We start from the raw sequence: 22,050 nt of genomic DNA, 5'->3' as shown, positions 1-22,050 counted from the left end.
TATATGTATGGCTGGTTTACCTTGCTGTATACCTGAAACTAACACAACATTTTAAATCACCTACACTCCAATAAAATTTATTTAAAAAATAGAACTGCAAGGGAGTTCCCGTCGTGGCGTGGTGGAAACGAATCTGACTAGGAACCATGAAGTTGCAGGTTCGATCCCTGGCCTTGCTCAGTGGGTTAAGGATCCGGTGTTGCCATGAGCTGTGGTGTAGGTTGCAGACGCGGCTCGGATCCCGCGTTGCTGTGGCTCTGGCGTAGGCCGGTGGCTACAGCTCCGATTCAACCCCTAGCCTGGGAACCTCCATATGTCACAGGAGTGGCCCTAGAAAAGGCAAAAAGACAAAAAAAAAAAAAAGAACTGCAGAGGTAAAAAAAAATGTTTAATAAAAAAGCTAGTTCAGCTATTGTGTTTTTAATAGGAGGAAGAATAGAGGTTTTAAAATGTCAACAATTGTCAAGTGGCCACATGCTGTTTCAGTCACAACAGAAACAATAATACAAAAATATATAATCTTATATATAGTTCATAAACTTATGAGGATATATTATGAATATATTTTATTTACTTTTAAAAAATTGTACAGTCCATACCTAAATACTTATTGACAAAGGATGTCCCAAACTCCTTGGTAGGAAAAAAGTATACACAAAAAATAACTGCAGTCATTTATTTAATAAACAGTATTTGTTTTTCACAGGCTTGATCTTTGGGTTTTGATAAAATGGCAGAAAAACAAAGAAGCTAAAACAAAGTTTTCTGAAAAAGCACTAAGTTTTAGCAACTTGGACAAAAGCCAGGAAAGTTTAAATTAAAGCTGATAGCCCTAAATCAGAATATTATTTCTTCTTCCTGTTTAGAGACTAAGTTACAGGCTTTGTCTGGATGAGCAGGCTCACGAGTGGTGGTTTTATGTTTTAAAAAGGTTAGAGGTTTGCATCTTGTACTTATTTAGAAATGTTAAATGCCTTTAATGCACAAGCGATGAGGCACAGAAGCTGCTCTTTCTGGTGCAGTCATCCGAACTTGAATTTTAAAAATAAATTAAGAATGCATACCCAATGGGAACTGTTCATATTCAATTCCTGGTTCACCCAGGGAACTCGATCTACCTCCTACAGAAATGCACTGTCTTGGGTGAATTCCTACAGATTTACAGGAAAAGAAAATCTGATTAAAAACCCAAGGAACCCTATTAACACAAGATTAGGAAAACCGCATCGTTCACATACTGGTAAAACGATTGTTCTTGTAGATATTAATGTCATCACAAAACAGAGAGCTATATTCCCCAAACAAGGAAGCAACTCATCTAAACCCAAATATAGAAGAATCTTACTTTTAAAAAATATATCCTCAAGTTACCTTTTTTAAAAAATATAATTCTAATTTTACGTTTTAGTCGACAGGAGGCAGCTTTTTAATCTATTTTAGGACGTAACAAAAAGCATCCTCAGCTGGTCGACCTAAACAATCTGTAGCTGCAAATACTAAGATGAGATTTTTTTAAAGCTGTTCAAGAGAATAAGTCATTAATTATTAAAACCCACTGAAACTGAACAGTTACCACCTCAGGGATGACTGTAAAGCACTCTAAAACGTGGCGTTACGGCTCTTTTTAAACTACTTAAACCTTGTTTACAGAACAGGCAAGAACTAATTCGTCTGAGGACTTTCTTTCCACCACCTGGGTAGCTAAGGCCATGCAAGTCAAAAGGGGCTAATTTTCCGGCCCTCAGATCTCGCGCCGCGGCTGCCGTCCTCCGCGGGCCCCAGAGCTGCAAAGGACGGCCAGACAGAGGGGCCTCGCGCCCGAGTCCTCCAGCGCGGGAGCGCGCGCCACCCGCTCCTCTAGTGCTGCGGCGGCACGAGAGGCGAGCGCGCGCGCTCCCGCGCGTCCTCCAGATCACCTTCAAGGAGGCGGGGAAGAAGTGCCTGGGCACGTCCACCCAGCGACAAGGCACCCTCCAATAAACGCTCGGAATTCGCCCGGTCGTCCCGCCCGCTAGCCGCCGCAGGCCCCCAATCCCCGCCGCGTTAACAGCCTTCGCCTCCAGCGTCCAGAATCTGGGGGCGGGGCCATTAGGAACTAAATTAAGAAACCGAGGCCTGGAGTGGTGAGAAGGTGGGGAGGTTAGGCGGGGACTCAGCCGACGGAACGCCCGCTCCCCCGCCCGCCCGGGCTCCCCAGGGACTGTCTCTCCAGGGCCCAGTTCTCCGTTCTCTGCGCTGGCCCTGCGGCGAGCGGCGGTAAACAAAGGCTCGCAGGACGGTGGGGGCGGGGGTAACGGTCAGGTGACAGCGCCGCACACATTTCGCAACTCTTTACGGGGCTGTTCTGGCCCGCTACGCTGGGACCCACCTTGACCCCGTCAGTCCTCCCCGTCAGGACCAAACGGTCGCCCCCACCAAATGGGAAAGCTTGACCTGATACCTTCGCATTCTCGGCACTTCCTTCGAGTAAAAAAGAGCAGTGGTCCGTTCGAAGCCCATCGGCAAGTTGCGGGACCCTTCTCCCCGCCCTCACTGCCAGCTACCTCAGTCCCTCCGGCGGCGGGGAGATCCGCACCAGCTGCCCCCAGCCCCGGCGACCAGGCCCCTCCCAATCCGCCCCCGGCGGGCACGCCAGCAACGCCGCGGTTCCGGGGCGGTAGTGCCAGGAGGCGGGGGTGCCCTTTCTTTCATAGTGTTGTTACGGAACCGGGGCTGAAGACCCCCCAAGAGAGCCTCGGAGTCGCCTCGCCCCAGACAGGAGCCCTGTAGCCCCAGCTGCAATCTCTCCTCAGTCCCCCCTCCTCTGGCTCCAGAGGCCGGCCGCCGCTGGCTTCCCTCCTGCAGACATCCCCGTGGTTGTGACCTCAGCCGCCCCTCCGCCCCCGGCTCTGGTCGTTTCCTCGCCTTTCGGCCGGTCCCGGAGCTGTCATCCCCGGGTACCTCAAGAAGAAGGCTGGAAGAGGCCAGCAGCAGTGGCCAGCAGAGGTGGCCCAAGCGGTCCCTTAGCGGCCCGCGGCGCAGCGCTCTCTCCTGCGCCGGCGTCTCCTCCAGCCACCAGTCTCCCCGCAGCTCACAACAAAGGAAACATGTGACCGTCGGGGCCAAAACACTAAGCGTCACGGACCCCTGGCCTATCCGAGTGGGCATTCCCCCGCCTCGGGGCACCCTGGGAGATGTAGTTCTCATTCCGGGGGTGGCCGCCGGGGCCACTTGGGGTTCCCGTTGTAGGGTGGGTGTCGGGTGCTGGGCGTGGGAAGATAACAGTCTAAGAGCCAGTGATTCGGAAACACTTTGTTTTAGGTAGAGATAGGTTAAGGAAATGCATCTGTGCGAGGAGCCCAGTGAGAAATGAGTCGTGTGTTTATTGCCACGTCCCAAGGCAAAAGCACGTAACCAAGAATTCTTAGAACCCTAGAATTTGGGATTAGGTTTAGAGACCTTTTTATTTGATCCTTTGGTATGCAGTCAGGAGATCTGAGGGCCTGAGAGGTGAGAAGGACAAGAACCCTGATAGCTAGACGAACCCACTTTTCTTTTTAAATCTGTCACTGTCACCTGTATCACCTCGGGTTATCTTTTTATTGTAAACGTACATGCAAACCAGATAACCTTGTCACAAATCCCTGTTTTCTGAAGCAGATTCCCCAAAGGACATTATTTTGTGCTTTTTTTTTTTTTTTTTTTTTTTTTTGTCTCCAGAAATATTTTTTTTAAGGCTGAGTACACCTCCATATTTTGAAACATTTAACTAGTTTTTCGTTTCTGATATCAGAATTATAACTTCTTCTTCTGTAGTTTAAGAATATAGTCATGTCTTTATTAAATAAGAGGATGTGTTCCAATGGCTAAAGGTGTATATAAGAAGGCTTGTGTCCAGGCTTTTTAAACATGCTTTTTAGCCCTCATTTCCATATGTTATTAAGAAATGAAAATGCCTACCATTTATTGAGCTTCTACTAAGCTCCAGACCCACTGCTAGGCTCTTCACATATATCCTTTAATCTTCATAATAACCCAGCAAGGCAGTTTTATTATCCCATTTTACAGATGAAGAAACTAAGCCACAGAGAGGATAAAAGAGCTGGCACTGATCATTCAGCAATTAAGTGGTGAAGCTGAGATAGACACATAGTTTTTTTATTTTAGGGCCGCAGCATATGGAGGTTCCCAGGCTAGGGGTCCAATTGAAGCCACAGCTGCCAGCCTACACCACAACCACAGCAAGGCAGGATCTGAGCCGTGTCTGCAACCTACACCATAGCTCGGGGCAACACCGGATTCTTAACCTGCTGAGTGAGGCCAGGATTGGATCCTGCAATCCCATGGTTCCTAGTTGGATTTGGTTCCGCTGCGCCACAACAGGAACTCTGACACATAGATTTAAAAAAAAATTATATTAATATAGGTACACAATTATCCTTCTAAAAAGTGTATTTACAAGGTTAAATATTACAAGTCTAGTAGTATGACAGTCGTCCATCTCCCACCCCTCCTCATTCTTAATTCTCCAGAAGCAGCCACTTTCAACTATTTGAGCTATTCTGGTATTTACATTTATCTTCCAGTATAATGTATGGCTATTTCCTATTAAGGAAGCTGTCGTCCCTGTCCACCATCCTTCCAATCATCCATTTTCTGGTTAAATAATTATTTAGTGTTTAGGTCAGTAAGACTATGTATTTATTATTCAACAATGAATTAAACAGGATACAACTTCCTTTCTTGTATGGCTTTTCATTTTTCCAGCACCCATGGATCCTCACTGGCGTCATAAAAGTCCCACCTCTCTGGCAGTGCATTTAAGGCTCTTCTTGATGTACTCTGGGGCTCGCTTCTGCAGCCTGAACACCAGTCACAGTGAACTTCCTACGGTTGCCTACAGGACTCTTGCTCTGTCTCCAGGACATTCGCATCTATATACTGCTCCCTATGCCTCTTATGTCCTCTCCTTCCCTTCACCCCATTCACTAGGCTAGCTCCTGCTCTTAGTTCTGAGGGTCTGTGGGTCTTCTCTCTGGGAAACCCTCCATTCCTCCCCATTGCCTTTTCGTGAGATGTCTCCCCTCTGTCTTCTCACAGCAATCCATCTTTACCTCCTTCCCAGCAGTTACCACACTAATTGCCCATGTTTATAGTTGATCCTTGAACAACACAGGGGTTAAGTGCTCTGATCCTCTGTGCAGCTGAAAATCTGTTTAGAGCTTATGGTCAGCCCCCCATATACGCGGTTCCTACATAACTCTGGTTCCACATCAGCAGATTCAATCAACCCTGATTCAACCAACCCTGGATGGTGTAGTACTGTAGTACTTACTACTGAAAAAAACCTGCATATAAGTAGACCTGTGCAATTCAAATCCTGGTTGTTTAAGGGTCAACTGTTTTTACATGCCTTTCCCAACTGACTACCCTCTGAAATCCCTGAGGTCAAGACTGATGCTTCATTTTTTGTCATAGTATACCTAGTAGATGTTCAGTATGTATCTGTTAACTGGTGGAGTGATCTCTGGTTCTTGAGGTTAAGGAGACCAGAGAGAAGAAAAGTGCCACCAGACCCCCCTGGGGTCCACTTGGACTGGCCTGTATGTCCAAGTCCAGTTCTCGGGCTCTCTGGGGCGGTTAGATGCAGGGTGGTTGATCCCAACTCAGAATGGAAGGCAGTGAGGGGACCCACAGTATGGTAGCCCTGAAGGCAGGAGGGGGCCTACTGGTGGGTGTGGGAACTCCTTTGGCAGCCCCCAGAATAAAGGTGGTTTTGGCATTGGTAGAGGGTCCTGGGAGTTATGCCCACCCCACCTCAGTGAGTGTGGCCACATGGCAGCCTTTTCCTCAGCTGGGCCTGGAATAGAAGCAGAGTCAGGTCCAGGGGCAATCTGCTGAAATTGAGTAAGATTGTAACATGATGTATTTTAGGCAGTGTTTATAATCCAGCTTTGTCATTTGAAGGAGGCAGCTACTTGGAATGAGGGGAGCCAGAGGGTCTTTATTCCTCTTCTTTCAGAGATACAGTATATTGTTCCAAATTGTGTCTTCTTGCAAATACTGCATGGAAATCCTCGTTTTGCTCTCTAGAACATCCACCACAGCCTTTACAGTTTGACAGTGGCCAAGCATCCATACTTCCTCCAGACATTTTTTTCTCTCTCCAGCCTGTTCCTCTTCCCCATGCAGATAATGGTTAAAACATAAATCATCTCTCCCAAAACATGCCACACACTTTCAGACTTCCCTGCCTCTGCTCTAGATTTCTTGCACTTGAAGTCCCCTGTTCTTTTGTTGGGGTGAGGGGGTTATTATATTCTTTTTTTAAAAAAAGTTGTTTTACATTGTTCTGTCAATTTCTGTTGTACAGCAAAGTGACCCAGTCATACATTCTTACACATTCTCTTTCTCGTATTATCTTTCATCATGTTCCATAACAAGTGATTGAACATAGTTCCCTGTGCTATACAATAGGACCTGATTGTCTATCCATTTTAAATGTGCATCTATTAACCCTGAACTCCCAGTCTGTCCCACTCCCTCCCCCTCCCTCTTGGTAACCACCAGTCTGCTGTCCATGTCTGTGAGTCTATTTCTGTTCTATAGGTAGGTTCATCTGTGCCATATTTTAGATTCCACAGATAAATGATATCATATGGTATCTGCCTTTCCCTTTACGACTTACTTCACTTAGTATGAAAATCTCTCGTTCCACCCATGTTCCTGCAAAGGGCATTATCTTGTTCTTTTTTATGGCCGAGTAGTATTCCATTGTGTATATGTACCACATCTTCTTAATCTGTTCACCTATGGATGGACATTTAGGTTGTTTCCATCTCTTGGCTATTGTGAATAGTGCTACAATGAATATAGGGGTGCATGTATCTTTTTGAATGAAAGTTCTCTCTGGATATATGCCCAGGAGTGGAATTGCTGGATCATGTAGTAGTTCTATATTTAGTTTTCTGAGGAACCACCATACTGTTTTCCATAGTGGTTGTACCAATATACATTCCTACCAACAGTGTAGGAGGATTCCCTTCTCCACATCCTCTCCAGCATGTGTTATTTGTAGTCTTATTAATGATGACCATTATGGCCTATGTGAAATGGTACCTCATTGTAGTTTTGATTTGCATTTCTCTAATAATTAGTGATGTTGAGCATTCTTTCATGTGGCTTTAGTCCCCTCTTTTTTTTTTTTTTTTTTTTTTTTGCTTTTTAAGGCCATAGCTGTGGCATATGAAAGTTCTTTGGCTAAGGTCAAAGGTCAAATTGGAGCTGTAGCTGCCAGCCTGCGCCACAGCCACAGCAATGCAGGATCTGAGCTGCATCTGTGACCTACACTACAGTGCATGGCAACACTGGATCCCCGACCCACTGAGTAAGGCCTGGGATCGAACCCACATTCTCATGGATACTAGTTGGACTCATTACCACTGAGCCACAACAGGAACTTCCCCCTGTTCTTAATCCTGGTAGAATATTGGTCATCATTTAAGGCCCATTTCTGGTGCCACCTGCTCTGATCCTCTCTTCTCTCCTTCACCTATTGCGAAGCTGTGCACATCTCCTATGTCCTTTAGAGTGTGATGCTCTCACTGTGTTTATACCCAGTCCCTGAAAGCAGCTGGATCCTTTGACTGGCTATGGGCTCAACACGTTTGTACCTCCCAGAATCACACGCCAGCTGCAAAGCACTGGGGAGATTTTACTGAAGGTGTCTCAAAGAGAGAATTACATGGCATCTCACATCGCAAAACTCTGTAACGACTCCCGTTAAACGTCCCTGCTGCCGCACCTCAGCTCCTCCTTGGTACCAGCTACTTTTCTTTTCCCACCGCACACCCTCACTCTGGGCCTCTCTCCGGGCCTCTCTCCAGCCACAAGCTTGGGGTTCCACCCTTTCCCTTGTCCCTGCCATCTTCCTCCTAGACAGTATCCTCTATCCTTCTATCCCCTCATCTCTTTTTCAGTAATTTGCATTTTCACACTCATCACCTTTCAAACAAGAGCGTTCCATTCTTCAGAAGACAGAGAATACCATAAATAACAAATTATCTCAGCCTGCCCCACCTCCACCCTGTTTTCCTCCACAGACATATTTAACATCTCAGCGAGTCTGTTACACAATACCTCCTCAGAGTGTTGAGTGAAGACAAGAGTGAACACAATACACTATTTGCTCATAGCACCTGAGCCTCTCCAATCTTGAGACCCTCCTCTTCTCCTGCTTCTCTGGTGAGCTGAGATGTGACTCATCTCTGCAGATTTTTTGCTTTATTTATTTTTATTTTATTTTATTTTATTTTATTTTATTTTATTTTATTTTATTTTATTTTATTTTTTGTCTTTTTAGGGCTGCACCTGTGGCATATGGAAGTTCCCAGGCTAGGGGTCGAATTGGAGCTGTAGCTGCTGGCCTATATCGCAGTCATAGCAAGGCCAGATCTGAGCTGTGTCTGTGACCTACACTACAGCTCACAGCAACGCCAGATCCGTTTAACCCAGTAATCGAGGCAAGGAATTGAACATGCATTCTCATGGATACTAGTCATGTTCATTACCACTGAGCCACAACAGGAACTCCTCTGAAGCTCTTTTGGATGCAGAGGTCTGACTCTCTCTGGCTCTAGTTACCCAGGAAGGGCTGCCTCATGCCAGCCCAGATGGTCATGGGCCCCACTAGCCCATTTAGAGCTTGGGGTCAAACATAGGAGCATTAGGATTTGAGAAGGAAAGGCATAGCTGGGGAAATTTCCATTTTGAGATCTGGGAAAAGAGGTAAGTCTTCTGCCACCTTAAAGGGGAGCCTCCCCACCCCCTACTTCCTGAGCTTTTCCTTCTTCAACAAGAAATGTTTCTTTTGCTGTTGTTTCTCTTGAATGGGGTGGGTGGGGTGGTGATCCTTGCTTTGTTCTTCAAACCATCTTTCCATAGATTGAAGATGATGAGGTACCAGGAATTGGTACCTTGGTGACCTCAGATCCTGTTTGTGACCAAATTTGCCACATGAGGTACAGGTAAGGATGACTGGTCATCACTGTGAACTCTGGGCTCTGACTTCAGGGGACTGAGGTGTTCTTGCATCCTCCCTGCACTGTGATGCCGGTCCCTACTCTTCTCTCCATGCTTCTGCCCCCAGGAAATCTGATTTCACCTCCCTCTCTTCTTCCTTCATTAATTGCCCAGTAATGAGAATTCAGGTGGCCCCTCTGGTCTCAGAAGAAACCTGGTGTTTTGGAGATTACTCCTGCCCTTACTGCTCTAGGTGGGCCTGATTCTCCAAGCAACACCTCATAGCACCTTTTCACATGACCTGATACAAAACCCTCTCAGGTATGAACAAGTATGGAAAGTGTCTTCTTTGGCTCATGGCATCTGGTCACAAGCTTGGGCCAGTTTTTTGTTTTTTGTTGTTTTTTTAGGGCTGCACCCATGGCACATGGAGGTTCCCAGGCTAGGGACTGAATCAGAGCTACAGCTGCCAGCCTATGCCACAGCCACAGCAGCATGGGATCCAAGCTGCATCTGCAACCTACAGCACAGCTCACTCTGGATCCTTAACCCACTGATCAAGGCCAGGGATCAAGCCTTTGTCCTCATGGATGCTAGTCAGACTCATTTCTGCTGAGCTATGATGGGAACTGCTTAGGCCAGTTTTTTTTAAAATGACCATAATCCCTCTCCTAGTCTGCTCAGTAGTCTTTCCCACAGGTGGCTGTGAGTCCATATAGAATTCCTGCTGCTGGTCTTTGACTTCATCTCCAGTTTCTTGCCACCCCGTGACATTTAAGAGGCATGTAATAACTCCAACTTGATCTTCCTCTGCTGCTCTGCTGTCCCTGGCACAGTTCTCCTTCCCAATGCCTGCAGTTTCTGAGAGTGTGTCTTGTCCATTTGTGGTTCCCTTTTGCTTGATGGGCAGCCCTCCCAGGAATCCCTCGGCAGGTATGAAAGGGCTGGGCCTGGACACGAATATCTGCAACAGATGTCTCCTGTTCTTGGAAGACCTCATCCAGTTTCTTAATAACTTGTGTCGGTGGAGGCTGGTGCTCCCATCTTCAGCCTGAGAATTCTCAGTTTAGCAAGCTTACCTGACACTGTGCTCATTGCATGCTCTGTCTAAAGCATCCATTGTGAACAGGGAAACCTCTCAAAAGCTTTATTTTATTTTTTTTAAATTATTTTTTTGAGGGGGTGAAGGAGAAAAAACCAGCTTTGTTTGCTTTGCCGGGCAATGGAGGCCGCAGCAGGCTTATGCCCTAAAGACTGTACCCTCCCAAAAGCTTTAATGCAGATCTCAGAGCAGATCTCACACACTGCTAGTCCAGGAGGACCCTAATTTGTGCTGCGTCATCTTTCACCCCCTTACATAAAATTTTAAGCTTTTTATGCCCTTACGTAATTGTTCTTTGACAGTTGTGTCCTCTGTCTTCCTATGAAGGCTTGAAATCTAAGTGTTTCAGTGGGGCTTTAGACTTGAAGAGTCTAGATTCAAAATTTAGCTTTGTTTCTTATTAGCTGTGTATCCTTGAGTAAATTGCTTAATCTTTTTTTAGTTTTCTCATCTGTAAAAATGAAGATAAAACATCTACCTCACAGAACTATTATGAAGACAAAATGAGAAAAAAAATATAGTGCATGGGATATAGTAAGTGCTGAGTACCAACCAAAGGTATTACTGTTCTTATTATTGACCCCTCCCCCACCAATTCTAGCTGTAAAGAAGGAAAGAAAGGAAGCATAAAAGAACATATAATCGCTATTATCTAGATTTGATAAACAAACCTGAAGAAATGAAGTGATTTAGAAAACCGAGAAACTAAAGCCAGCCTTTCTCAACACTTAGCAGAGTCTGTCCTTTGACTTCTTTTGTCTTTCCCAATAGGCATTTATGGGATTAGCGAGAGGGAGAGAGAGAGAGAGAGAGAGAGACTGCCACAAGATAGATGTAGGAAAAATAGTTTGCCTCTTCCACACTCAAAGGCCACATTGCTGAGCTTCAACCATGGTTGCTTTTGAGTTGCAGACCGAGGGACTAGTAGTAGGGTTTGAGAAAGACCTGTGTTTCTTTCAGTAAACTTTCAACATTAAAAACAAAAAACAAAACAAACTATGCACATATATACCCTTTTCAAATTAAGAAATATGTTTGAAAAAGTCCTTGCCTGACTAATGTGATTAAAATAAGCACCTGTGCTCACTGTTACACAATCTGCTTTGCTTCCAGCTCCAGATCTGTGACTGGCCTAGAAAACAGAGAGGGCTCCCAGGTCACCAGTGCACAGGGACAGACACTCTTGACCCTGCTTGTAACAGCATCGCAAACACATGCCTGACATACTTCGGAAAGGCTGCCTGGTTCTATTAGTGGTACATGAAAGTTTTGCTCGGGGAGCAAATCTCTAAATTTAGATGCTTTTCAGGATGAACTCTGAATGATCTTTGTCCCCAACACTGGTTAGGAATTGGAGGGCACCTTGTTTTTATTTATTAATTCAAATCCTGGAGTTGATGTTTTATAATGCAAAACTTTTGAAGATTGCCATGTTAATGGAAAATAAAGCAAACAAAACAAGGAAGTATCTCAGATTTCTCCTTTACAGTTCTCATAAAAATTTACCCTGGGTTCTTTTTTTTTTTTTTTTTATGCTTGAGTGTGCAAATCATTACTGTTATAGTAATACATTATAATAATACTTTGCCCACTTGAGTAAAATAAAAACAAATTTGAGGTAAAAATTCTTATCCTGGTAACTCTATGGAGGTGTTTAAAATGGGTGCAATTTAGGAATTTAGGCTTATATAATGTCAAGATGCTTAAACGTTGCCATTTTAATAGAAAAAAAGGCAATTTCACTAATGGGAGAACTTTAGGAATGCTGAATTTACTTTAATGGAGAACCAGCTCCTCAAAAGACCAGCCCCAACAGGGTATTTTCTTTCTTTTTTTGGTACAGTCAAGGTGTTGTTATTTATTTTAAAACTTTTACTGGGGTGTATTTGACAATTAAAAATTGTATATATTTAAGGTGTATAGTTTGATGCCTTGATAAACATAGTGATTTGATACACATAAACATTACCACAATCAAGCAAATTAACATATCTCCTCTCAGATTGTTAATGGTTTCTTCTTTTCTTTTTTTTTTTTTTTGGTCTTTTCTAGGGCCACACTCATGGCATATGGCGGTTCCCAGGGTAGGGGTCTAGTCAGAGCTATAGCTGTTGGCCTACACCACAGCAATGCCAGATCTGAGCCGAATCTGTAACCTACACCACAGCTCACAGCAGCACTGGATCCTTAACCCACTGAGCGAGGCCGGGGATCAAACCCACAAACTCATGGTTCCTAGTCAGATTCATTAACCAATGAGCCATGACGGGAACTCCCAAAAGTTTACTCTTTTTTTTTTTTTTTTTTGTCTTTTTACCATTTCTTGGGCCTCTCCTGCAGCATATGGAGGTTCCCAGGCTAGGGGTCGAATTGGAGCTGTAGCCACTGGCCTACACCAGAGCCACAGAAACGCAGGATCTGAGCTGCGTCTGAGACCTACACCACAGCTCACGGCAACGCCAGATCCTTAAGCCACTGAGCAAGGCTAGGGATCGAACCTGCAACCTCATGGTTCCTAGTCAGATTCATTAACCACTGAGCCACGACGGGAACTCCCTAAAAGTTTATTCTTAAATGTACACTGCATTCTAATTACAGGTGGCATTCTAGCTATAGGTAGCAAAGGTGGTTTGTCAGGGAATCCTGACATTTAAGCAGGAATGGAGTTTAGGATCATCGACTCAGGCACAAGAAACAGCTTATTTTTTGTAAGATTTCTTTTTCTTTTTTTTTTTTTTTTGTGTCTTTTTGTCCTTTTTCTTGTTGTTTTTGTTGTTGTTGTTGTTGTTGTTGCTATTTCTTGGGCCGCTCCCGAGGCATATGGAGGTTCCCAGGCTAGGGGTTGAATCGGAGCTGTAGCCACCGGCCTACGCCAGAGCCACAGCAACGCGGGATCCGAGCCGCGTCTGCAACCTACATCACAGCTCATGGCAACGCCGGATCGTTAACCCACTGAGCAAGGGCAGGGACCGAACCCTCAACCTCATGGTTCCTAGTCGGATTCGTTAACCACTGCGCCGTGACGGGAACTCCTTGTAAGATTTCTTAATTCTACCTGTGACCAGGGGGCCCTTCCCCATAGTCTTTGCTTTTAGTTCCTCTGAGTTCTGCTCCTCTTTCTGTTTCTGCTTGAATGCTTTATCTTCCTCATTCATCTCCTTGGCCTGCTTCTTGGGCTACTCCAGGGACTTCTTGCTGCCTTTGCAGCCAGACATAGTGCCTACCACCCCTTCCCCAGCTTCTTTTCCTTTTTTTATGTGGTAAGAACACTTAACATCCACCCCTTTAGCAAATTTTTTTCCTTTTTTTCCTTTTTTTTTTTTTGGTCTTTTTAGGGTCACACCTGTGGCATATGGAGGTTCTCAGGCTCAGGGTTGAATCAGAGCTGCAGTTACCGGCCACAGGCACAGCAACGCCAGATCCAAGCCGAATCTGCAACCTACACCACAGCTCACAGCAACGCCGGATCCTCAACCCACTGAGTGAGGCCAGGAATCAAACCTGAGTCTTTGTGGACTGGTCGGGTTCGTTAACCGTTGAACCATGACAGGAACTCTCCTTTTAGCATATTTCAAGCATTTAAGAAAATATTGTTGACCATAATCACATTGCTGTTCTTCAGATCTTTAGAACTTACTCACTTTTTTTTTTTTTTGCTTTTCAGGGCCTTGCCTGCTGCATGTGGAAGCTCCCAGGCTAGGGGTCAAATTGGAGCTGCAGCTGCTGGCCTACACCACAGCCACAGCAATGTCAGATCTGTGCCGTGTCTGTGACCTACACCACAGCTCATGGCAACCAGATCCTTAATCCACTGACTGATTCCAGGGATTGAACCCATATCCTCATGGATACTAGTCGAGTTTGTTACTCACTGAGCCACAATAAGAACTCAGAGAACTTAATTCATCTTGTATAGCTGAAACTTTGCATCCTTTGACCACATCTTTCCATCCAGCTGCCCCCATCCCGCCACATCAGCACCATTCTTTTCTCTGGTTCTATAGCTTCAACATTTTTTAGATTTCACACACAAGTTGAGATCATGCAGTATCTGATATTCTGTGTCTGGTGCAATATCTGTCATTCTGTGTCTGGCTTACGTCACTTAACATGATGTCCTCCACATTCATCTATGTTGTTGCAAATAGCAAGACTTCCTTCTTTCTAAAGGCAGAATAATATTCCATTGTACATATTTCCCAACAGTGTGTTTTTATGGGGAGTTAAGAAGGTAATTTTGGATTCAGATGGACTGGGTTCAGATCCTGACTCTGCTATCATTAACAAGGTGACAGTGATGGTTTATTTAACTTTTCTGATTCTCAGCTTTGTCTGAAATCTGACAATACCTTCTTTTTTTTTTTTTTTTTTTTTTTTTTTTTTGTCTTCTGTCCTTTTAGGGCTGCACCGCAGCGCATGAAGTTTCCCAGGCTAGGGATCTAATCGGAGCTGTAGCCCGCTGGCCTACACCCAAGACACAGGAACGTGGGATCCAAGCCATGTCTGTGACCTACACCATAGCTCACGGCAACGCCGGATCCTCAACCCACTGCGCAAGGCCAGGGATCGAACGTGAAACCTCATGGTTCCTAGTTGGATTCATTAACCACTGAGCCACAACGGGAACTCCTGATAATACCTTCCTATTATGAGAATTAAATGACTGCTTATAAAAGAGTACATGGGCCTCAATGAATGTTTAAGTAATATTCAGTCAGGACATAATGGAAAATATTATTTTGTCAAGATATAATAATAGGTACTGTTATGACAGGACATAACGGTGCATTGACGAATTCTAACAAAGGTCAATTCTTCCTGTTTAATAAGGAACAACATGGGGTATTGGCAAAAGTACACGGAAAAGAGAGGGATCCGGGGGAGCCCTGCTGTAACTTACCCAGTTACCGTGGACAAATCACCTAATCTCCTTGGGTCCTAGTTTCCTTACCTCTAAAAGGAGCACTGTGTCTTGCACCCACAAAGGTGTTTGGCTAAACTATTCCTAAAGGCCTCTCTAATTCTAGAAGTACAGGAAGTTTGCTTTTTTTTTTTTTTTTTGATTAAAAGGATTTCAGTGGAAAAGTTCTTTTGGTTGAACAAGTATCCAAACCGAGAGCACGTAGAATTCCTTGGGAAGAAGTTGTGTATAAGAGGCCACAAATGACCAGAAATCAGGTTCCAGCTCTGGGAGTGAAAAGTCCTGCTTGATAGGCTAATGGGGTTTGGGGAGGATATAGCTGCTTCCTTTGGGATCAAACTGAAGTCGGTTCCTCTACTGAATCTTTAAAAAAACTCTTCCACCCCCAAAGCTCTACCCTCCACAAAGCATCTCCAAGTTGGATCCCTGGACCATCACCTCCTGCCCATGCAGCCCCACTCCTAAGGGAGAACCCCAGATAACCTCCCATCTGTCCAATCACCCCACTCCTGTGCTTCACCTCAGTTTGACCTGCTCACAGCCTTTGCTTTGGGATTCCTTACCGCCTCTACCACCCCTCCCCCCCCTCCCCGCCCCCCACCAATTCAGCTCCCAGCTCTTCCTATTTTTAGCTCCCAACTCAGGGACTTTTGGGAGTAAACAATCACATGCATTAGGGAATTTATGACAGTACTGGCTTGTGCTCTCCCTCTTACCTTCTCATTAATAATCCTTTGCTTTAAAAAGAAGAAATAAATCATCTTTAAAATTCCCTTCTTCTAAATTTATTTTTTAATGATTTTTATTTTTTCCATTATAGTTGGTTTACAGTGTTCTGTCAATTTTCTACAGTACAGCAAAGAGACCCAGTCACACATATATGCATTCTTTTTCTCATATTATCCTCCATCATGCTCCATTATAAGTGACTAGTCCTTCCTCTAAATTTAAAATTATAAGGAAGAAATTTGGTATTACCTATGATCTTCCAACCCAAGAGAGCTACTGTTAGCAATATATTTCCAATCTCTTATTTCTTTATATCTATATATCTATAGTGTATTATAGCTATTTATACAAATTTTTGCATATTTCAGTTAGTATACTACATGTGCAAAATAAACTCTTATATGTCAACATTTAATAGATGGCGTTCTATCTCCTTCTTTCTAAACTGTCTTGATTTTCCACCTCTTACCCGTCCCAATAACACTGACCTGCAGTTTGGAACTAGCTTTCATCAGCATGTTATTACTAAATATTGAAATGAGTTAGAGTTTTATATGCTAAAAAAAAAGATGCATCTCCCCAAATTGAAGGTGATTTAGGCTCATCAACTCTGCAGACATGAATCCTAGGAAAAATTTATTTTTGGTGTTTTTTGAATTTCTTGGCATAACAGATACATAATTTCAGAGTTGCCTTATGTTTTATTGTAAATTTTTTGGGTTTTTTTTGGCAATGTCAGTGGCATATGGAAGTTTCTGGACCAGGGATCAAATCCGAGCCACAGCTTCTACCTACATTACAGCTGTGGCAACGCCAGTTCCTTAGCCCATTATATGAGACTGGGGATTGAACCTGAGCCTCAGCAGCTACTAGAGCCATCACAGAGACAATGCTGGATCCTTAACCTGCTGCACCACAGTGGGAACTCCATGTTTGACTTTAAATTTTGCTTTTATATTTCTCCCTTTCATTTTTTTGTAAAAGAGAAATTTGCAGTAAGATTGAAACAAATCTTTCATGAAAATACTACTCATAATGTCATGCTATCAGTACAACTGTTTAAACATTTCATATAAATTTCTCTAGGCTCAGAATTTGTTTATATACTATTTTATATATATATATATATATATATACTTTTATTTAAGATTGAATTAAGAATATTTTCCGTGGTGTATTAAGTCCACCCAATTAACTGTTTTCATTAGCTTCACATTAATAATAATGACAACAATAATGTCCAACATTTACTGGATGCTATTCTAGTGTTTGTTACATTTACCTGCATTATTATCTTATTAAATCACCATGCTGACACTGTGAATTAGCAACTATTATTAGCTAGCCCCATTTTACAAATGGGAAAACCGAGATTCAGGAACTTCAACTGGTTTGCTCAAAGACTGGAACTTAGAATATCTGATTCTCAGGTCCATGCTCCTCCTGAACAATTATATGTTCCTTTTGCTTAATAATGTGCCTTGGGGATGTGCTATACTTTGTGCAACTACTCCATTGGTTTTGAATACTTATGCTGCATCTAATTTTTTTTCCCCTGATTTTGATAACTCTGTAATGGATTTTCTTCTGTATATAGATTTTTGCTTCTACTGCATGATTTCCTCATGGTTAGTTCTAAGAAATGGAAAGGGAAAACAATTTTAGTCAAAGGACGCTTATGGGGAATTCTTGGATCAACAGTAAAGAACCCACCTAGCATCTATGAGGGCTCGGATTAGATCCCTAGCCTCGCTTGGTGGGTCAAGGATCCAGCGTACTATGAGCTGTGGTGTAGGTTGCACATGTTGCACATGAGGCTTGGATCTGGCGTTGCTGTGGCTGTGGTGTAGGCCGACAGCTGTAGCTCAGATTCAACCCCTAGCCTGGGAACTTCCATATGTCCTAAAAAAAAAAAAATAAGCAAAAAACACACAAAAGAAAAACCAAAAAAAAAAAAAAAAAAAAAAAAAAAAAAAACCCCAACCCCAACCAAACTAAAACAACAACAACAATGACAAAACAAACAAACAAAAAAAAGGGAATTTATTGGAGGAGCTGGTGGGAGAGAGAAGTCAAGAAATTCTTCAGCTTTGTTGCCATAGGCTCTGTTCCTGAACCCCACACTGTGGAGTTAGAGGAAGGGGAGAGGTAGGGAGATTGAAGCATTGAGGAATCTGGTGTCTTTCAGGCTGTGTTTGATGCCTCTATTGTGGAACACTAGACTTCCTGTTATCATAATGTTTACTAAAGACATCTTAACTGGTTTCATTATGTTACCCTCACATAAAGCAAAAGACTTTTTCTTCTTTGTATCCCAGGATTTAACATAGTGCTCAGTACATAGTAAATGCTTAGTAGATGCTTGTCGAATGAATAAATGAAAGTTAGAGAAAGACCTCTCTTAACTGTGAACCTTTTTTTTTTTTTTTTTTTTTTTGGTCTTTTTGTCTTTCCAGGGCCACCACAGCAATGTGGGATCCAAGCCACGTCTGCAACCTACACCACAGCTTACTGCAACTCCAGATTCTTAACCCACAGCAAGGCCAGGGATCAAACCCACAACCTCATGGTTCCTAGTCAGATTCATTAACCACTGAGCCACGAGGGGAACTCCATGAACTCTTAGTTTCCATGGAATTAACTATGATATTTAGGGTCAATACTTAGCATCTTTATTAAGAATCGGGATGGGTTAAGTTTTTTAATTTTGATGCTTTTGGGGGCCTTACTATCACTGGAAGTTGTGGTCCCTCCCAGGGTTAGCAAATTCCTACAGATAGCAAACAACTCCCTTGGCAGTTTCATAGACAAACCAGCCAATCCAAGACCATACCGCAACCACATGCTTTATCTGCTGCTCACAGTGTCTCACCTTTGGCCACTGTTCCTCTGTCCTAATTGCCCCAGGCCTAGGTACCTGACAACTAGGAAGAGTCCCTATATCTGAGAGTCTGCAGAAATTATTCAAACTAGACTGTCCTAAACCTGCTTACCCTGCCTCACCTATTCCTTCCTGTGAAAACCATTATGAAGGTTCTTGCCCATGTTCCCCCCTCAATTTCCTTTTCTCCTGACTGGCCCTTATGCTCCTCTAGGTGGCCCTGTGTGGCATGATGTGCCCCTTCTTTTGGGAACTGTCAATAAAAAATTGTCTTTTCAGTGACAGTCATCTCCTTATGTGCTGGCTTCATTATACTTGAATAATAATGAAAACTTACATTTTTTTTCTTTTTCTCTTTTTTGTATTTTTAGGGCCACACATGCAGCACATGGAGGTTCCCAGGCCAGGGGTCGAATGGGAGCTGTAGCTGCTGGCCTACACCACAGCCACAACAAGGCCAGATCCGAGACATGTCTGCGACCTACACCAGAGTTCATGGCAACACTGGATCCTTAACCAACTGAGAGAGGCCAGGGATTGAACCTGCATCCTCATGGATGCCAATTTGGTTCATTAACCGCTGAGCCACAACAGGAACTCCAAAACTTATATTTTAAAGCAGGTACTGAAGTTAAAAACCAAGGCGATGATGGTGGGTGAAACATTGTAACAATGTAAGGGAATAGTGGGGCTGTAAGATGTAACTGACAGAAATAGTCGCCTTACTTACAAATAGGGTATAATGGTTAAAAGCCAGGAAGAGGATAGATAGTTATGACGATTAATGTCAATAATAGGAGTTCCCATTGTGGCTCATCAGTAACGAACCCAAATAATATCCATGAAGATGTGGGTTTGAGCCCTGGCCTCACTCAGTGGGTTAAGGATCTGATGTTACTGTGAGCTGTGGTGTAGGTTTCAGGGGTGGCTCAGATCCCACTTTGCTGTGGCTATGGTGTAGGCTGGCAGCTGAAGCTCTGATTCGACCCCTAGCCTGGGAATTCCCATGTGCTGCAGATTGGGCCCTAGTGAAAAAAGACAAAAAAAAAAAAAAAATAGCAATAATAATCACAAAATTTTGCAGAGCACTTTAATAATCTTAATAAGGAATAATAATCTCACTGTTTTATAGAGCACTTTCATACATATTATCAGGAGTTCCTGTAGTGGCGCAGCAGAAATGAATCCGACTAGGAACCATACATATTATTTTAACATGCTTCTCACAACACATGCCTTTTAGATAATATTATTATTATGTCTGATTATAGAATAGGGTAGGCCTTCTGGTATGTTCATAATACCAGAAATAAAACTGAATATCACAGATCCAATCTCAATGTACAACCGAGGAAACTGAGGTCCAGGGAGTTTATGATGGTTAATTGTGTCTGTCGACACTTGCCTTGACATTTGGTGAAACATTACTCCTGGATATGTCTGTGATGGTGTTCCTAGATGAACCTAGCATTTAAATCTGTAGACCAAATAAAGCAGATTGCCCTTCCCAGAGTGGATGAGTTTCATCCAATTGATTGAACACCTGAATGGAGCAAAAATGTGGAATAAGAGAGAATTCTCTCTTGCCTAATTGTCTTCAGGCTGGGACATTATCATTCTGCCACTGGGTCAGACTTGGACTGTATTCCATTCATTGGTTTTCCTTGCTCTCTGGCTCACCAACTGCAGATCTTGGGGCTTCTCAGCCTCCATAACTGTGTGAGCACTTTCCTCATAATAAATCCCATTTCTTCTGTTTCTGGGGAACCCAGACCATTACAAAGGGAAAGAAATCTAGTTTTATTTGGTCCGTCCCTCCTAACTGCAGTCATAGAAGTCCTCTGTTGATTAAGCCCAACCTATTTTCCCTTTCAGAGCCTAACAGGAGGCAGGGAAGAGCTCCAGCAGCTAGTGGGCTTGTAATCAGTTTATAGGCCCTCTTCCCATTGAGGACTGACTGATACCCTGTAGTTACCATCCAAAGTCCATCCCATTTGCCTCAGGTCATGGCTAAGCCAAGATGCCGGGTCAGGTCCTCTTACCTCTTTTTTTTTTTTAAGGGCCACACTTGAGGCATATGGAGGTTCCCAGGATAGGGCTCAAATCAGAGCTGCAGCTGCTGGCCTATGCCACAGCCACAGCAATGCCAGATCTCAACCTTGTCTGCAACCTACACCACAGCTTACAGCGATGTCAGCTCCTTAACCCACTGGGGGAGGCCAGAGATCAAACCTGAGTCCTTACGGATGCTATTTAGATCCATTTCCACTGAGCCATGATGGGAATTCCGGGTCCTCTTACTTCTGCTCACAGCACTTTGCAAATTACTTGTCAAAGCGTCTGAGACAGTACCTGAGACAGACATGGCCCTTCTATAGGGTAACTGCCTTCACATCCCTGGGATGCCAACCTGGCTTGGACTTGGGAGCCCAGGAAGGGAATCAAGGTCACCTGAATTTTCAAGACAGGAGCTTGATTACAAACCATTAGTGGATTCAGACTAACAAGGCTATCCACAAGATGAGGATACAGAGGCCTGAATTATTGGTCAGGGCACCTCAAATTGCACAGGAGTGAAATTTGCCCTAAAATGTAAGGTGAATTTGCAGCTTAGAGAGGGGTAAAGTGTAAAGCCATGTGGAGAAGAAAGCCAAACAGTGTTGCTAGAGACCTTTCTCTGCTTGTTTTGAAATTTTTGGGAGGGGGGCGGGTATTCTTTTTAGGGCCACACCCAAAGCATATGGAGGTTCCCAGGCTAGGGGTCCAATCGGAGCCACAGTCACTGGCCTACGCCAGAGCTACAGCAACTTGGGATCTGAGCCATGTCTGCAACCTACACCACAGCTCACAGCAGCGCCAGATCCCTGACCCACTGATCGAGGCCAGGGATTGAATCTGCGTCTTCCTGGATGCTAGTCAGATTTATTACTGCTGAGCCACGACGGGAACTCCAGAATCAGTGAACTTCTATTTGGGACAACATTTAATAGTAACAACCAAGCTTTATGGGAGAAGAAGAGCAGTGGCAAGTGCAGACAAAGAGGTAGAAACAGCAAAAATGGAGCCCTGGAACCATCCGAGCTAGTTTCTCTGCTGTTAATGTAGCCGGGAGCTACTCAAACTCTTGCTGATGTCACCACCAGAAATAAAATCTGACTCCTCCTTTGCACTGCTACCTTCATGAACAAAATGACAGGACTGAGAGCTGGTATGAGGGTGCTGGCTGGCTGGGTGGCTGGCCGGGAGCTGGGAGTCAGGGGCTTGGCAAAAGCCCAGGGCTGGGTCACCAACAGGCTTAGACAGGAACCCGGTGAGCTGTGGACATAAAGAGTTGTGAGATCAGTAAACAACCAGAGGGAAGCCGGCTCTCTGGTTTACACAGAGATTCTGAACCAGAGGAGGGAATAAGGCAGAAAC

The 22,050-nt window shown here is 44.0% G+C and overlaps 1 protein-coding gene, 1 long non-coding RNA gene and 1 pseudogene across 21 annotated transcripts in view; 1 reads left to right on the top strand and 2 right to left on the bottom strand.

Moving 5' to 3' along the window:
* KLHL24 (kelch like family member 24) overlaps window positions 1–3,062 on the bottom strand; it is a 40,425-nt gene extending 37,363 nt beyond the window's left edge. For 4 of the 19 annotated variants that reach the window (XM_003132561.6, XM_005652350.4, XM_005652349.4 and 1 more), the window contains exon 1: window positions 2,941–3,062. The gene's annotated coding sequence lies outside the window, so the exon portion shown is untranslated. Of the gene's footprint in view, window positions 1–1,064; window positions 1,152–2,368; window positions 2,461–2,904 lie in introns of those variants that run through there. The other 15 variants (XM_021069901.2, XM_021069906.2, XM_084990486.1 and 12 more) reach the window with 7 other exon arrangements.
* A 5,050-nt stretch (window positions 3,063–8,112) lies between these two features.
* LOC106504926 (uncharacterized) lies at window positions 8,113–18,917 on the top strand. Of its 2 annotated transcripts, XR_001298953.3 has the most exons (4): window positions 8,113–8,223; window positions 8,923–9,005; window positions 9,175–9,321; window positions 18,209–18,917. It is a non-coding gene; the product is annotated as an uncharacterized LOC106504926 (long non-coding RNA). The 2 variants fall into 2 exon arrangements; XR_002337772.2 differs by lacking the exon at window positions 9,175–9,321 and having other exon boundaries at window positions 18,209–18,346.
* Window positions 12,977–13,317, bottom strand: LOC146397636 (translation machinery-associated protein 7 pseudogene; annotated as a pseudogene).
* Window positions 18,918–22,050: the final 3,133 nt, after the last annotated feature.

Source organism: Sus scrofa, chromosome 13, assembly GCF_054392235.1.
Source record: "Sus scrofa isolate SSC_HxYL_T2T_F1_AM1 chromosome 13, Sscrofa_HxYL_maternal_Yorkshire_Landrace_v2.0, whole genome shotgun sequence".
In the NCBI taxonomy this organism is placed as follows: Eukaryota; Metazoa; Chordata; class Mammalia; order Artiodactyla; family Suidae; genus Sus; species Sus scrofa.
Note: the sequence above shows the minus strand (reverse complement) of the source record. Positions and strands in the feature narration are given on the sequence as shown.